Genomic DNA, 17,752 nt, shown 5'->3' on the forward strand with positions numbered 1-17,752 from the left:
TGGAATGCAGCAATGGTGGAAGAAACCTTGAGGTTCCAAGAAGAAGTGCAAGAACCATCATCAAGCCATCATACTTGAATGATTTTGTAAAATTATGTAAATATGTGAATTGATTGTATATTGCTTTTATAAATAAGGAACTAATGTAATTTTTTGTTAAGAGGGGAAGGTGTGTGGTATCTGGTTGTTATAACCTGGTGGTTAGAAACTTCTACTGTGCCTGGCTTGTTGCTGGATGAGCCAGGGTTCTCAGAATGTGGGGATTCAAAGAGCGGAAGGAGGAGAGCTGGTTCAGCAGAGGCAGTGTGTGTGTTGAGCTGGTTGGGGCGATTACATGCATCTTAAAATAAACAAAGGTCTAAAGAAGACTAACTTTGCCAGCCACATTGACTTCATCACAACACTATATTAAAGAAGAAGCATTTTTTGATCTGCAGCCACTTAAGCATGGCTGAATCAGGGAAATGTGATCAGAGCATCTCGTTCATGTGAAGAGTCTGGCTGCTGCATTGAGTGTGGCCATCATGGATGCCATGTGCGCTTTAGGGGTGCCTGTAAGGATGACATTTCTGCTTTAACAAGTGGCTACACAATGTTTTTGAGGAAATAATTAGGAATGAACAGTTCAGTCTTTTCAGGGAGTCATAGGCTGTTCAGGGTACGTATGATTGTTGTGTTGACTTGAGGTATTCACTTCAGCCTCCTGCTCGGAACTATTCTCAGAGATTTGGTGCTGTCTATAGTTATGGTGGGGCAGTTTAGCACATCTAGATGGGCAATCGAGGTTTTGGTTTGGTACAGTTTTGCATTGTGGAGAGATTAATGGGAGGACCGTCTTATAGAGAAGTTCTAACAAACTGAGGGCAGGCCAGTCTTGGACTTGCTTTAGCATTTGATTTAGGTGTAGGATGTTGTTGAGGGAGAACAGTTTTAGGTGAAATTGAGTGTCAATGACATATAGACAGTATGCTAGGTTGGTTCGCTGAGTAAGGATGTCAGAAGTTGCATGAAGAGATTAAAGAGAGTGGGTGATAGGATAAAACCCTCAAACACACCTTGATAGATTGGGGTGGGTTTGAGTGGGTGTCCTTTAATGGGTTTAGTTGTGATCAATTATCTCAAAATAAGGAGAGGCATTTTAGAACTGTGCCTCTGGTGGCCATATTTATTTTCAGTGTGTTTCTGAGAGTGTTATGGTTGTGGACCCTGGTGCTGACCCAGTGGTCTGTCTCCTTGGTAATCTCTCTGGGCTAAGTGAGTTTACTATCAATCAGGTGCTCTCTTGTCACCAAATTGTACAGCCCCTGGTAATCTTTTACTCCACTTCCCTCCACCCAATCATTAAGTGCTCTGCAAAATGAATGGGCACCATCCTCCCAGGACCCGTGGGGCAGCTTCAGATCATTCCTAAACTTCTGCCTGTACATTTCTGGGTGAGGCCATACCGTCTGACAAGTGTGTACTTCATGGGGTGATACCTAATCCTGACCCCCTTTTCTAGGGCCAGAAATATTTCCCTCCCCTCATTAGGTATGTTCTTCCAGAGGCTGCCCCCCAATCCTCCTCAGGGACCCTATTCATCAATAAAACAACGTCATAGGCTTCACACTACTTTTCAATGTCATCTCCCACAGCAAAGCTGTGCACCAGATTCTTTGGAATGTGGACCCTGTGGGTATACCACTACCAATATTGCTGGATTTCACTGGTCTAGCTCTCATGCCTAGCTCTCTCAGGCTCTTCTAAGAGCCATTTTCACTCCTCTGCCTCAATGGCCAGTTTCTATCCTGCCACGGGTCTCTCAGCCTTTTCTTCTAACAAGGCTCTCTCAGGCTCAGCCTTCCTTTCTTCTGCTTTCATGGGCTGTTTCATTCCTCCATCTTAAGCTTGCCGATCTGCAGCATGAACTACCTTTCAGCTTTTTGGTCCACTAGCTCCTGTGGGGACAGATCTTGGGAAGATACACAGCTCTCCGCTCTGGCAGGGAGCATCAGCTTAGGAGACAAGTGATCCCCTTTAACTGAATGCTGCATCGCAGAACTGGTGTCCAGGTCCTCTTGTTGCCTTTCCACATCATCATCCCCTTCTGTTGTTGTAAGCAGTGACTGGTGGACTTCCACCCAGTCCCTGAGCACATTTTGGAGCTCTAGCTTTTTGGTGTTGCTCTTTGCTGGATGTCCCATCTCCTGGCAGAATTTCTTGAGCTCAGCGACAGTGTAGGCATCTATGTTGGCAGGCTCAAACTCCATCTTTGCACATGTGGTTTCATGTACAACATTCAAATAGAATTTGGAAAAGCAAAAAAGCCAATCAAGGAGAATTTTAAAAGGTTTGAATTAGAATCAAATACTTTATTTTGCATTTTTAACAGTGCAAGGCACTGCGCAAACACATGTCTGAATTCCTCTGTTGCCAACAATGATGGAAACTGGGTTACTAGTTAAGCTGAGTTAAATGCTACTCAAGTAGCGACCACAGTATCTGCCAGGGTAAAACACAAAAAAACACCAGATTAACCTATGCCTAACCCTCTGGTAGCCTGGCACAAAGGCAGTAAAGATTAACTTAATGACAATGTGTGAAGTATTTATACTGTAATAAACTGAAAACACAACACAAGAAAAATCAGATACCAATTTTGAAAACAATAGTAACATTTAATAAATTATTTGACACCAAAACAAAAATCCAATCAATGAAACTGAAGACATGCAATTTTAAAGATTTCATGTGAGTAAAGTACTAAGAAGTACAAAGCATCACTCGTGGCTATCTGTTCATGGAAGACCAAGTGAAAGTCACAGGTTCAAGGCGAGTGTGATGGAGCACAGACCAGATACAGGGACCAGGTTAGTTCCACTAAAAGAGTTAACTTCAAAATTCCAGTGCAAATTCTTCTGCTCATGATTGAAGGGGCCTTGAGGAGCATAGAGAGCATCATGGATAGTTGTTAATGTAGGGCGAAGAGCAGGCCAGTCATGTGAAGATCCTCTCAGGCATCATGCTTGGTCATTGCTGGAACTTTGCATTGGTGGTCTCCACAGGCTGTCAATGCTGCAGCACATAGTGCACCTTTCACATTGTCGGGCAACACAGGAAGTCACTGTGGTGTGCAGAGCCAAGTTTACTAGAGAGGTGCTTCTGTGATATGGGTTGGCAAGATCTTTTCACAAAGAGGCCTGTTTGCAGTGGTGAAGACTCCAAAACTTCAGGATGCCTAACTCAGGGTCCAAGTCCAGAGGGGCACTGCTTGGGGGTCACGAACTCAGTCCAGCAGAGGCCATCAGGGATCAGGCAGGTCCTGTTGCAGGTCCAGATACAAGTCAAAGCAACAGGTCAGCCGGGAGGCCTCTGGAGCTTGTTATGTTCCTGTAGCTCAGAACAGAAAGTCAGGATTCTGACTCTTGGAGTCACTTCAGTCTGGAATGAGGGTGTAGGTCCAGTCTTCCTTCTCAGCAAGTAGGCATCAGGACAGCAGAGTAACTGGGCAGCAAGGTACTGGTCCTTTAGGGAGAAAAGCAGTACAGCAGGCCTTCTTCTGCAGTAGTCACAGGACCAAGATTGTACTTAAGAGTTGGGTCTGAGGGTTTACTGTTTATACCTGGTGCCCACTTTGACATAGAAGACGTTTCTAGAGAATTCCCTTTGAAGTCTCTGGAGGTTCCTGCCTCCCCTACCCTGACTCCAAGCTGACTACATGAACAATGCAGTCTATTTAGTTGTAAGTGAGTCTGTGCCCAACTCTAACCCCCACTCAACTACCCAATTGAATGCCCATCCAAGATCAAATGATTCCTCTATTGTGTGGCTGTCTGGTAGAAATAAACAAAGTCCAGCTACCAACTACACACCAGTCATGTGACCCAGGAACAGGCTGCAAGTACCAAACAGTTAGGGCAGAAACATGACAATTTTTTTAAAGTGGCATTTTCAAAATTACAACTTAAAATCCATCTTTACCATTGAAGAGATTTTTTAATTACAATTTCACAGATACCAAACAGATACCAAGCATAAAATTCCTGTCTTCTCTCAAATGAAAGTTATGTAATAAGCTAATCCAGTGTTATCCCATCGGAGAGGTAGACCTCTGTCAAAGCCCAGCTCACCTGAGTCCTTGTTCAGTTCTGATGGAGGTTGAAGACAATCCGACCCCACCCTGAAATTGCTTGTTCCAGCACACTAGTTTTTAAAACAGTGCACTAAGAACAGAAGCTCAAGGGAAGGGGGGAAGTGGATAAAATAAAATAAAGAGACAACAGCGTTCTTGCGTTTCCACTGTTGAAGTGCTGCACAAATCTGCGGCCCTCTCTGACTTCTGTAGAAACTGGTGCCTAATGAAACATAAACAAAGAACAGATAAGTACATCCTATTCCTAACTGGGTTCCTGACTATCCCTTTATTTATTTGAAATTTTCTTCTAAAAGTACCTCTTGGATCCTGGTCTCTAGTTTCCAGGTTTGGAATGTGTTACTGCTCTGGGATGTGCTTTCTATTACTCTAAAGCTTCTAAAACATTAAACAAATACCGTTATCAGAATTACCAATATCAAACATTCATCTTAATATAACTAAAGCCTAAATTGCCAATAGCAGACTCACTTTTCCCATATTTCCAGAATCTTTTATAAAACAAATACTGTACTTTTACGTCAAAATACAGCATGTAATTTGTGCAAGTCCTTGATTTACTGTTTGCCTTGCTGTTAATGGTTTCCACGGTTCGATTCTTAAAAGTTCCATAAAAAAAATGTTTGCTTCACAAAGTTCCGCAAGGTATTCTTGTAACAAAGAGTTTGAATCACAATGTTCGTGGAAGGTATCTTGTTTCAAATTGTCTATACACGAATCCAGAAATTGTTGTCAAAGTTCTTTCAGGTAATAAAAGTTTTGCACTTACTTGTTGCTGGCAAGAGATACTGATCAGTCTAACCTTGTCTTCTTTCTCTTTTGCAGGTTGCTTGTAGGAGAGAGGCTGAGGCAAGGAGGAACCGGAAACCGGAAGAAGGAAGAGCCAGCAGCTGCGCCCATTGAAGCCAATGAAAGTCTGTAAAGAGCAGGAGTGCCAGCGCCGAGGGATCTGTCCTCAGGTAAGCGGGAGGTAGACGAGCACAAGCACTGGGTGAGGCTCGGGAGCTGCCTTTTATAGACAGGGCTGGGTGTGGTCCTCACATGCTGCACATGTTCTTGAAAGGTGTGCAGAGCTGGGTGTGGTTTGAAGAGCTGGGTGTGGTCCTCACATGCTGCACATGTTCTTGAAAGGTGTGCAGAGTTTCAGTTATTATGCAAATGAGTTAAATTAACACATGGCCTAGAGAGGAGTGTTTTAAAGAAGCCTTGGTAAAAGCAAGGCCCAATGTGTAAACAAAACAGCACATTAAACAAGATACACAGAAGCCTGGGGGGGGGGGGAAGGTGAGATAACAAGAAAGGCTTTCAATAGTAAGTTTAAAAGGGAGCTATTACAGAACCCACTAGTGCAGTGAGAGGGGACATGCTCTTTGCTGTGCACAAACCCTAACAGTTGCCCAACTCAAAGGCCCTCCTACAGGACGGGGTTTTCCTGGATTTATTAAATAAAACCGTCTAATCAGCTGTGGGGCATGTACATATGATGCTGGTTCCCATGAATTCTCAGATTCATCATATCCTTCCCATTCTACTAAATAAAACAGACGTCCACTAATTCTTTTTGAGTCTTTTATGCTTTTCACTTCATATTCTAGATTTCCCTTAATTGGTATGGGTGGAGGTGGTGGTTCAGGTCAGGTTTTTGGATTGTACGGCTTAAGCAAGGACACATGGAATGTAGTATGTACTGGATATTCTTTTGGTAAATCTAATTTTACTGTTACCGGGTTTACTATGGCAGTTATACTAAAGGGTCCAATGAAACGTGGTTGCAGCTTTCGAGATCCCTCTATGTTTAGGTTCTTTGTGGAGAGCCATACCTTGTCACCGATTTTATACATTGGGGCCTCAGATCTGTGTTTGTCTGCTTGTCTTTTCATGCTTTCCTTGTACTTTCATAAATGTTTCCTGGCTTTGTCTTGTATGTCACCTTACCTTGTTAGTCTATCCGTTACTGTAGGTAACAGAGAATCTTCTAACAAAATGGGTATAGCTCTTGGATGATACCCCTGCAAGAAATAGAATGGTGAGCAAAGTAGAGCTGAATGCTCAGTATTATTATAAACAAACTCCGCTACAGGGAGAGCTTCCAACCATTCACTAGAATAATCAGCCAATAAACAACGTAGCGTTTGAAGTAAGGTTTGGTTCAGTCGTTCAGTCTGTCCATCTGTCTCTGGGTGGAAAGCAGTGGATAATGCCACATCTATTTTCAGTTTTTTACATAATTTTTTCCAAAATTTAGAGTTGAACTGGCTCCCTCGGTCTGACACCACTTTGCTTGGCAAACCATGTAAACGCACAATTTCCCTTAAAAAAATATCGGCAAATTCTGCCGCCGTGGGTAATTTCCGTAATGGTACAAAATGTGCCATTTTAGATAAAAAATCCACTATAACCAACACTGTTGTGAAAGATTTTACAGGTGGTAAACCTACAATAAAGTCTACGCTCACAGTGTGCCAAGGTTGCTTGGGTGTTGGCATTGGTATTAACAAACCGTCAGGGGCCTTATGAGAAGATTTATGTCTTGCACAAATTGGACAGGTAGTGACAAATTGCTTAATGTCCTTTCTTATAGTGTCCCACCAAAAGTGTTTTTGCACATTTTCCAGGGTTTTTACCCAACCAGGATGACCTGCCAACGGTGAGGCGTGATACCAAATTATCACCTGTGTTTGTAATTCAGAGGTGGGCACTAACAGCATGTTGTCGTGATACAATAAACCTCGTTGTATTGTGTTATGGGAATTCTTTAACCAATCCTGAGGTGCTATTTGCATGTGTGCATTATATAGATCTGTGATGAAATCCTTCTGTTGTACTGGTGCCAAAAACTTTTTTGGGAGGAATAATGGGTTCTCCTATTTTATCTTGTTTCATGTCAGAAGTATGTCCGTATCTAGATAACACATCAGATTGAATTTGTTGTGCACCTGGTCTATAGGTTATTACAAAGTCAAATGTGCTAAAAAAAATTAACCAGCGCATCTGACGTGGTGTTAGTGCTTTAAGTGATCCAAAAAACTGTAGGTTCCTATGGTCAGAAAAGATTGTAACTGGGTACTTGGCTCCTATTAAATGGTGCCTCCATTCTGAAAAGGCTACTTTGATAGCTAGTAGTTCCCTTTCAGCCACAGTGTAATTTTGTTCAGCTGGTAATAACTTTTTGGAATAGAAGGCTATAGGATGTAACTGCCCATCTACTGCATCTCGTTGAGAGAGAACTCCTCCTAAAGCTACTTGTGAAGCATCCGCTTCAACAAAAAAAGGCAAGTCAGGATCAGGATGTTTCAGAATTGGGGCTGAAGTGAACTTTTGTTTTAGGAGTTGAAAGGCGTGTGCCGCCTCATCAGTCCAAATAAATCGTTGCCCTTTCCGCAACAAGGTAGTTATTGGGGCCGCAATGTCTGCAAAATGTGCAATAAACCTCCTATAAAAATTGGCGAAACCCAGAAATTTCTGAATATCTTTTACAGAGGATGGTTCTGGCCAATCAGCAATAGCACTGATTTTCTTTACATCCATAGTTATTCCTTGAGGTGACAGGCAGTATCCTAAAAAGTCCACCTTGCTGACATTAAAAGTACACTTTTCTAACTTAGCAAAAAGATGATTTTCTTTTAACTTTGATAATACTGCACGAACATGTTGGGTATGTTCTTCTGAGTTCTTAGAGTAAATGAGGATGTCGTCTATGTATACTATGACACAAACGTCCAGGAATTCGTGTAGGACCTCATTTATAAAGAACTGAAAGGCCACAGGGGCATTACATAACCCAAAGGGCATTACTGTGTACTCAAATAAACCAAACTTTGTCTTGAAAGCTGTCTTCCACTCATCCCCCTCTTTTACCAGGTGGTAAGCTCCCCGCATATCTAGTTTAGTGTATACAGTAGAATGTCTTAATTGATCCAACAACACAGGTATTAGAGGAAGAGGATATTTATTCTTTATTGTAGCCTTATTTAGTCCTCTATAATCGATACACGCGCGCAGGGATTTATCCGGCTTCGGGATAAAAAAGAGTGGAGATGACACCGGAGATGTGGAATGACGGATGAACCCAGACTGTAGTAGGTCATCTAGGTAGGTTCTTAAGTATTTGGTTTCTTCGTCAGTCAAAGCATATACTCTGTTATTAGGTAAAGGGGCCCCTGGGATAAGATCTATACGACAGTCATAAGACCTATGTGGGGGCAGCACACTAGCCTTTACTGGATCAAAGACGTCTTTAAAGTCAGAATATTCAGGAGGGAGACTTGGTTCATCTTGTATAACACTAGCACAGTGTAATACTGTGCTCTGTTCTGTACCTGCTTCTTGATAGCAATTGGTTCTACAGAAAGAGGAATCCAAAGTAACATTTCTATTCACCCAATCAATTTTTGGGTTATGAGTTGTTAACCAGGGTACCCCGAGAATCAAACCAAAATTAGGAGTATCTATCAGATCAAAGCTAATCACCTCTGGGTGCCCGTTCTGACAGACCACAACAAGTGGACTTGTTTGTTTTGTGATTAATCCATAGGTCAATTCTGACCCATCCACTGCACATACTGCTTCTGGACAAGGCTTTAGGCACATAGGAAGTCCTAAGTTTTCAGCTAACTTATTATCCACAAAATTTCCTGTCGCGCCTGAGTCCAGTAGGACAGGGAGAGAATGCCTCACTTGGGTAGTAACAATTGAAACGACCTGAATTATGAAATGTCTAGGTATGTGCGGTACCATGAAGGCTGCAGCATTAGAGGTTTGATTAAGATGTTTTCTCGAACAAGTAACCTCTCCCCTTGTCGAGCTTAATCGTTTCCCGATTCAGTTGAGGAGGTGGAGGAAACAGCACCCTTTCGTGGATTTTTAGGCTTTACTGGACATTCTCTGGCAAAGTGACCTGCCCTTCCACAATATAAACATAATTGAAGTTTTCTCCTTCTTTCTTTTTCCTCTGATGTGAGTGAACCTCTGAGTGTCCCTATTTGCATAGGCTCAGGTTCAGGGAGTTTATTATCTGGGTCTTTCTTCTCGTGTCTAATAAAAGTTAACCGTGATTCCAGTTTGTATTTATCTCCCTTTCTTTCTCCTAGTCTATGTTCTAATTTCACAACTAAATCTACAAAATCCGAATAGTCTTCTGGCAAATCAACGATATGAGCCAGCGCGTCTTTTAACTCGTCTCTCAAACCTTTATAGAAAAGGGAGACACGCTTTTCTTCTGGCCAGTGTGTCTCGGTGAGTAAACGATTAAAACTAGTGAGATAGGTCAATAAATCCTTGTTACCTTGATTAAGATTTAAAAGCTCATTATCACTTGCCTGCATGAAAGTGTGTTTTGCAAAAAGGCTGGTCATGGTACGTTTAAATTGATTCCAATTATGGTGGATGGGATCATCTATCTCCACGAAAGGAATTGACCAATTGGCTGCTGTGCCACCCAAATAAGACAAGACGAATGCCACTTTCGTAGCATCAGTAGGGAACTGTTGTGGCTTACAAACAAAGTGTAATTGACATTGATTGATAAAAACATGGAATTTGTTACTATCTCCATGAAAACGTTCAGGTGCTGCTAAGGGCACAGCATTAGGAACATTAACAGTGACCTCAACTGGGGGAGGCAAAGTTGTATGTTTTGATGGCGCCCCTGTCTCTGAGGAGGTTTTAAACAAAGGCGTAAAAGCTCTGTTCCACTGAGATACCCTAAATTTATACCTGCTTAAATCCTGTTTTAAAGAGGTATTCTCCATCTTTAATCTCTCTATTTCCTCTTGCATATGCTGCAAGATGCCAGACACTGATTCATTATGAGCCAAGTCCTCATTTAGGGCCTGCTCCATATCCGTGACGTCAAGGCCCTCTATTTCTTCCCCGATATTCATCGTCCACCAGAACTGAATTTTTTATTTTTTATTTAAGGCTTGTGCTTCTGTCAAAGCCCAGCTCACCTGAGTCCTTGTTCAGTTCTGATGGAGGTTGAAGACAATCCGACCCCACCCTGAAACTGCTTGTTCCAGCACACTAGTTTTTAAAACAGTGCACTAAGAACAGAAGCTCAAGGGAAGGGGGAAGTGGATAAAATAAAATAAAGAGACAACAGCGTTCTTGCGTTTCCACTGTTGAAGTGCTGCACAAATCTGCGGCCCTCTCTGACTTCTGTAGAAACTGGTGCCTAATGAAACATAAACAAAGAACAGATAAGTACATCCTATTCCTAACTGGGTTCCTGACTATCCCTTTATTTATTTGAAATTTTCTTCTAAAAGTACCTCTTGGATCCTGGTCTCTAGTTTCCAGGTTTGGAATGTGTTACTGCTCTGGGATGTGCTTTCTATTACTCTAAAGCTTCTAAAACATTAAACAAATACCGTTATCAGAATTACCAATATCAAACATTCATCTTAATATAACTAAAGCCTAAATTGCCAATAGCAGACTCACTTTTCCCATATTTCCAGAATCTTTTATAAAACAAATACTGTACTTTTACGTCAAAATACAGCATGTAATTTGTGCAAGTCCTTGATTTACTGTTTGCCTTGCTGTTAATGGTTTCCACGGTTCGATTCTTAAAAGTTCCATAAAAAAAATGTTTGCTTCACAAAGTTCCGCAAGGTATTCTTGTAACAAAGAGTTTGAATCACAATGTTCGTGGAAGGTATTTTGTTTCAAATTGTCTATACACGAATCCAGAAATTGTTGTCAAAGTTCTTTCAGGTAATAAATGTTTTGCACTTACTTGTTGCTGGCAAGAGATACTGATCAGTCTAACCTTGTCTTCTTTCTCTTTTGCAGGTTGCTTGTAGGAGAGAGGCTGAGGCAAGGAGGAACCGGAAACCGGAAGAAGGAAGAGCCAGCAGCTGCGCCCATTGAAGCCAATGAAAGTCTGTAGAGAGCAGGAGTGCCAGCGCCGAGGGATCTGTCCTCAGGTAAGCGGGAGGTAGACGAGCACAAGCACTGGGTGAGGCTCGGGGGCTGCCTTTTATAGACAGGGCTGGGTGTGGTCCTCACATGCTGCACATGTTCTTGAAAGGTGTGCAGAGCTGGGTGTGGTCCTCACATGCTGGACATGTTCTTGAAAGGTGTGCAGAGTTTCAGTTATTATGCAAATGAGTTAAATTAACACATGGCCTAGAGAGGAGTGTTTTAAAGAAGCCTTGGTAAAAGCAAGGCCCAATGTGTAAACAAAACAGCACATTAAACAAGATACACAGAAGCCTAGGGGGGGGGGAAGGTAAGATAACAAGAAAGGCTTTCAATAGTAAGTTTAAAAGGGAGCTATTACAGAACCCACTAGTGCAGTGAGAGGGGACATGCTCTTTGCTGTGCACAAACCCTAACAACCTCACAGTAGTGAAAAACACATTTAGGGGTTTTTCACTACCAGGACACTTAAAACGCAAAAGTACATGTCCAACTTTTAAAAACAGTGCACCTTGCCCCCTGGGCTATGTGAAGCCTAAACTAGCAGTGACTGATAAATATTAAAGTGGGAGGTTTGGGCATTGAAAATGTTTATTTTGCCAAGTTGAAATGGAAGTTTAAAACTGGATACACAGGCTTCAATGGCAGGCTTGAGATATGTTTAAAAGGCTAATTACGTTGGTGGCACATTAGGTGCTACAGGCTCACTAGTAGCATTTAATTTACAGGTCCTGGGTCCATGCAATAAAATTTTAATAACGACTTACAAGTTACTCAAATGTGACAATTGTGTATGCCAATGTTACCATGTTCAAAGGAAAAAGCACAAGTACTTTAGTACTGGTAAAGTCGGCAGAGTCCTGAAGACAGAAAAAACAAATTCAGCAAAACAGGAGGCTGGAAGGCAAATAGTTGAGGGAAGACCATTCCAAGGATGTCAGGTGTAACAGTAGGCATGAATGTCATGTATCCAGTATCCTATAGATGTTGTTAGTGATATTGAGGATGTCTTTTTCCATGCTGCAACTGGTTCTGAAACCTGACTGGAAGATATCAAATAGATTGTAACGTTCAATGTGTACAATGAGCTGTGAAAGTATACATTTTCTTAGACTTTAGCTATAAAAGGGAAGTTGGTGATGGGGTCGGAATTATTCAGGATTTTTGAGTCTGCCCCAGGTTTCTTGAGAAGAAGAGAGACATGACCTAATCTCAGGCAATTTGTTACTGTGCTATGAGCTAGTGATGCATTGTTTATTTTGGCCCCCAAAGGTGGGATAAGGTGTGTGAGTTCCTTTCTCAGATATGAAGGTAAAGGGTCTGATATATAGGTTGTGGGATTCTTGTTGCCTATGACATTGGTGAGTTCATGTACTGTTAGACCCCTGATGTGTTCCAAAATGCGTTGTTTTTCAGAGTTAGGAAAATGGGTTCAGTCCAGCCAAGGGAGATCAGTTGTGAGGGTCTGCTGTTGGTGTGGGAGTTCCCGCATTGAGGGGTTCATAAAAGGTAGGCCCATGTTTGCAATGTTGTCATTGTAAGATTTGGCAAAGGCATAGGTCTTATTGGAGGGGTTTGGTGTATTGGGGTTACAGCAAGATGTTGTAGTTTGCTAACATTGAGGAGCTTTTGGGTGGTTTCTGCCTTTGTCTTGAAAACATGACTGAGTGTGAAATGAGAATTTTTCGAATTTCACAAATACATTAAGGTATCTTAGTCGTTGTAACACTAAGCACATGGGTAACATGCTCTGTCATATTTTGAGAGTAATTTAGGTTGTCATCAATCTATACTAAAGTAAAGATATCTAGAAAGTGACACACAACTTAGTTTTGTTGCGGGGACGTTACAAAGGCTGAAGGACCAGAGAGTATATTCAAAGAGTCTGAACCTAGTTCAGAAGGCCGTATTCCACTTGTCACCTTCTTTTACTCTCATAAGGTGATAGGCCCCTCGCAGGCCCTCTTTTATATATACAGTGGACATTCACACTTAGTCCAAGAAAACAGGGATCAACTGCAAGGGATATCTGTTCTTCACTGTTACCTTTTTGAGCGCCCTATAATATATGCAGGCACATAGATCACCATTCTTCTTTGGGATAAAGAAGAAGGGAGAAGAAACAGGAGCGGTGGAAGGACGAATGAAGCCTAAGGCTAACAATTTGTCCAGATATTGCTTTAAATACTAAGGGGGTCATTCTGACCCTGGCGGTCACCGACCGCCAGGGCCAACGACCGCGGAAGCACCGCCAACAGGCTGGCGGTGCTTCCTGGGCCATTCTGACCGCAGCGGTAAAGCCGCGGTCAGAAAAGGGGAACCGCCAGGAACAGGATGGTGGGAACGGGTGTCGTGGGGCCCCTGGGGGCCCCTGCACTGCCCATGCCACTGGCATGGGCAGTGCAGGGGCCCCCTAACAGGGCCCCATAATGATTTTCAGTGTCTGCAAAGCAGACACAAAAAATTGTGACGGGTGCCACTGCACCCGTCGCACCCCAGCAACTCCGCCGGCTCCATTCGGAGCCGGCTTCACCGTTGCTGGGTCTTTCCCGCTGGGCGGGCGGGCGGCCTTTTGGCGGTCGCCCGCCCGCCCAGCGGGAAAGTCAGAATGACCGCCGCGGTCATTTGACCGCGGTGCGGTCTTTTGGCGGTGTCCGCCTGGCGGGCGGCGCCCGCTGGGGTCGGAATGACCCCCTAAGTCTCATTTTCTGATAGGGTAAATTGGCCCCTGTAATTAGATCAAGTTGACAGTCAAACTCCCTATAATGGTGTAGTTGTGTGGCCTTCTTTTCTTTAATCAAACAAAGACTGGAAATCTTAGTTTTCTTGTGGAACAAAATTTGGGAACTCTGGAGCAACTACTAGACATGATTGTGGTGAGGTTTACTCTTGTGCAGTATTATAACAATTAGTATGACAGCATGATGACCCCAGGCCCACCCGACAAAAGGCCCAATCGATGAGGTGAATATGGAGTTATAGCTATTGTTTCACCAGAATGGCTCCATATGTGGGCGTACCTATCAAATTGAAAGATAAGGTTTCAGTGTGCCCATTTTCATAAACCAGAGTCATAGGAACGGTTTGATGGGTAACCAACCCTGATGACACATTAGTGCCATCAACTGCCCTTGCTACCTCTAGCCCTTGTTTTTTAACTCAAGGAATATTTAAAGAAATGGCCAATGTTAAGTCCAAGAAATTCCGGGTAGCTCCAGAATCCAGGAGTATAAGCAGAAATGTACGTTGTTGTGGGGGAAACAACATTGTGACTGAAAAATGTAGGTGGCATGACATTTTACTTATGGTATTAGCCATGTATTGTGAGGTCATTGTATTTGACTTACTCAATCAGTTGACCTCAGTGCTGATCGATCTTGCTAGTTTTCCTGGTTATTTTCTATGCAGACTGCTATCTTTTTTGATCCTCTTTTGTTTTGGTGGCATAATCACAGACAAAGTGCCTGGCTTTGCCACAATATAAGCATAAATGTATTTTCACAGTTAGATAGTCATTCTCTTGTTCCCCCAATCTGAATGTGTTCTACCAAGTCACAAGTTTTACTGTCAGTCTCCTTTCACTCAGGCCGAACCACCAAGAGTTTCAGCTCACTTCTAGTTTGGTCACTCCTACATCCTGTAAGTCAATGATCTAACCTGACCACTAGATCAATACATTCTGGCCAATCAATAGGGGGGTCAACAATGTGAGCCAAGGAGTCTTTTAGTTCCTCTTTAGATCCCCTAAGAAATAGTGAACTTTGGTTTTTTTCAGCCCATTGTGTCTCAATAACTCATTTATGAAAGATTGTGATGTAAGTAAGCAAGTCTTTTCCTTGCTGTAAGTTTAGATGTTCATGATCACTTGCCTAAATAAAGGTATGCCTGGCAAATAAACGTCTCATGGAATCGTGAAATTTAGTATAGTCATGCAATAAGGGGTCGTTGTTCTTGATAAGATGTATTGCCCAGTTTGCCACATTACCCCCTAGGTAAGATATGATAAATGCTATCCGAGCAGTATCAGTTGGGAATGCACCAGGTTTACATAGGAATTGTAGTTGACTCTGACTCCAGAATGCATCAAATTTGGTGCTATCTCCAAAACAGCGTTCTGATGAAGCAAGTGGAATGGGAGTAGGTGTGTTTATCGTAACGTTAACCTGGGGCTTTTCTTCATTTCTTGATGATTGTATTGTTTGAGATTCCATGTTCCTGAAATGCATGGGATGAATGATGGTTTTTTTATCTTTGGGAGTGATTCCTGAATCTAACCAGAGCAAAGGGCTTGCACCAGTACATTCCTGGGAGTTTGATGTTCTTGATGTAGGACCTGAACCATACTCTGCCTTTTTCCAAGGGCCCTAGTTAATTCTGTCATTCTGGAGATTTCTTCACTATCTGGGATTTCGGGTAGTGCTGCGGCTATGTCTTGGTCATTTAACACCTCACGTGAGTCCATATCATCTGGGTGGAAAGAATTGTAGTGGCTTGAATTTCTTTCACTCACCTGGAGAACTTGTCTGGAGAGACGATATTGGCCCCTACTCTCTCCCAACACAACACCCGAACAAGGAATGATAACCTCAAATAAGGTACTGTCCTATGAGGGAAGGAGGTTGGGATAAAAGAAACAAAGACTTGCACCCTTTGAGTGGTGTCCAGCTCGCTATCCTGCTCAGGAATGCCCCAAGCGTCTATATCTTTCCGGGTGTGCAACTAAAGGGAAGGAACACACGCACCATAATAGCATTTGCATGCATTAACATAGTTAGTTTAAATAACATTTGGACAATGAAAGTACACACACTCAAAGATGATTAAAACAACACAGAAAATCTGCACTCCTTTAGTTCTTGTGGGATAGAAATTCCCACACCTTTCATGAGCTTTGGATAACCGTTCACAGTTTTTCTCTGGCCGCATATTATGTCATATGCTCTTGTTATGTGACTGTTCTTCCTTTTCTTATTTCTAAATTCTCTTTTTCTCTTTAAAAGTTTGCAAATAGTCTCTTGAAATTCCAGCAGAGTGTGTGGGAGTCTTATGCTGGAATTATTCACAAGTCTTGCAATTTTAATTTTTGTAGAATTGTTGTGGGCCAGAAACAAAGAATAGTGCAGTAACCTTGTTTTCTCTTCTTTTGCTTGCCCTTCCTTTCATTGCAGGTTATGCCCCCACATGTTGGAAGGACCAACGGGCTGGTTCCTGAATGGCTACAACCGTGAAGAGGATTCCCCACTGTCGCGCAAGGTAGGTCTTTTAGAAGTCCGATGAGCTGCTCAGCGATGACTGTGGGGGTGCAGATGTCACCTGGTCAGGCTAGGAAGCTTGCAACAGGGAAAAAGGGTGAGATGATCACAGAGAGTGGGAGAGAGGATAAGGGTTATTTTTTGGGAAATAAAGCCAAGCACCCGACTGGGGTTTGATATTTATAGGTAGATAGTACTTTCTAGAAGGGCATCTGTTTATTTATTATTCACTAGTCTTGGAAGGGTTCCTGACTGCAGATACGTGGATAATTGCTGACACGTGTATAATTGGTGGCACATGAATCACTCTGACTGGAAAGGCCCCATATTGGTGGCACATGAACCACTCTGGAAAGTACCTGACGGGAAAGTCCCTGTCTGTAGGCGCCTGAATAATTATCAAGCACATGAGTAATTACAAGAACAGAAAAAAGATTATCATTGAAGCAAGAGTTGTACAAACACGTGGAACAAAAACATGAAGCCTTTTAGTCAAACCTAGGGATAATTACAAACACATGGCACATTGCAAACATGGAGATAATTTAAAGGTTTGATATAGGCAACACGGATACCAAACTAAACACAAATATTTAACCTAAGGTGTGTGAGTTTGAAGAGCAGCTACATGATTTATAAAGCAATGAGTTGCAGAACATAAGGTACACGCCTGGGCGCGGGAATTAGTAATTGTAACACAGGCACTCCTCTCAGGGCAAAAAATGATTTCATTGCAATGCCAACTATGTATATAGTAATTAACTGTTTGGCTTATATATTGTTAATATTGGCTTATGAATTCTTTTTTTTACAGCATTGGCGCTGGCACCGATTACCATTAATAATGCATGTTTATCAGTATGTGAGATGCTGACTTATGCCATAGATTTTACTTGTAACAGAAAATGTTACAGAGAAAGTTTATAAAAGGTATTCACATGTGATACCCCTTTCAGAATCACAGCAATGAATCCTTCCAGTTGTTTAAGCTTGCTTGAGTTCAGTTCTCACCATCAGAGCTCATAAACTGGAGACTTTTTGATGAGCTTTGATGGTGGTTTTTGGAAAAGCGTTTGTAAATTTTCAAAAGTGAATAATGAAGGTGATTATAGAAATATTTATGGCATTATGTTTTTGTAGCTATGAACTGGTGGCTGATAGTCAACCACAAATGGCATTGTGTCAATTTAGTGTCTACTGTTGGTATTCCAAATATGGTCTTTTTTGTGTAACTGTAAATTCTTGTTGATTTGTTGCTGCATAATGTGCAGAGGATAGCATCACATTTGAAATAATCTAGCAAGCTCCTGTGCATGTTCTTTACAAGTGTCCTCGCTGCTACAGATGGGTCTTATTCTGAGTGCTAGGCTGTGGATAATGCTGGGTTTAGTCTGATGTGGGTGACATGAGGTCCAGTTTAGATACAAATAAGGATTTGTAGGCT

Source organism: Pleurodeles waltl, chromosome 12 (assembly GCF_031143425.1).
Source record: "Pleurodeles waltl isolate 20211129_DDA chromosome 12, aPleWal1.hap1.20221129, whole genome shotgun sequence".
In the NCBI taxonomy this organism is placed as follows: domain Eukaryota; kingdom Metazoa; phylum Chordata; class Amphibia; order Caudata; family Salamandridae; genus Pleurodeles; species Pleurodeles waltl.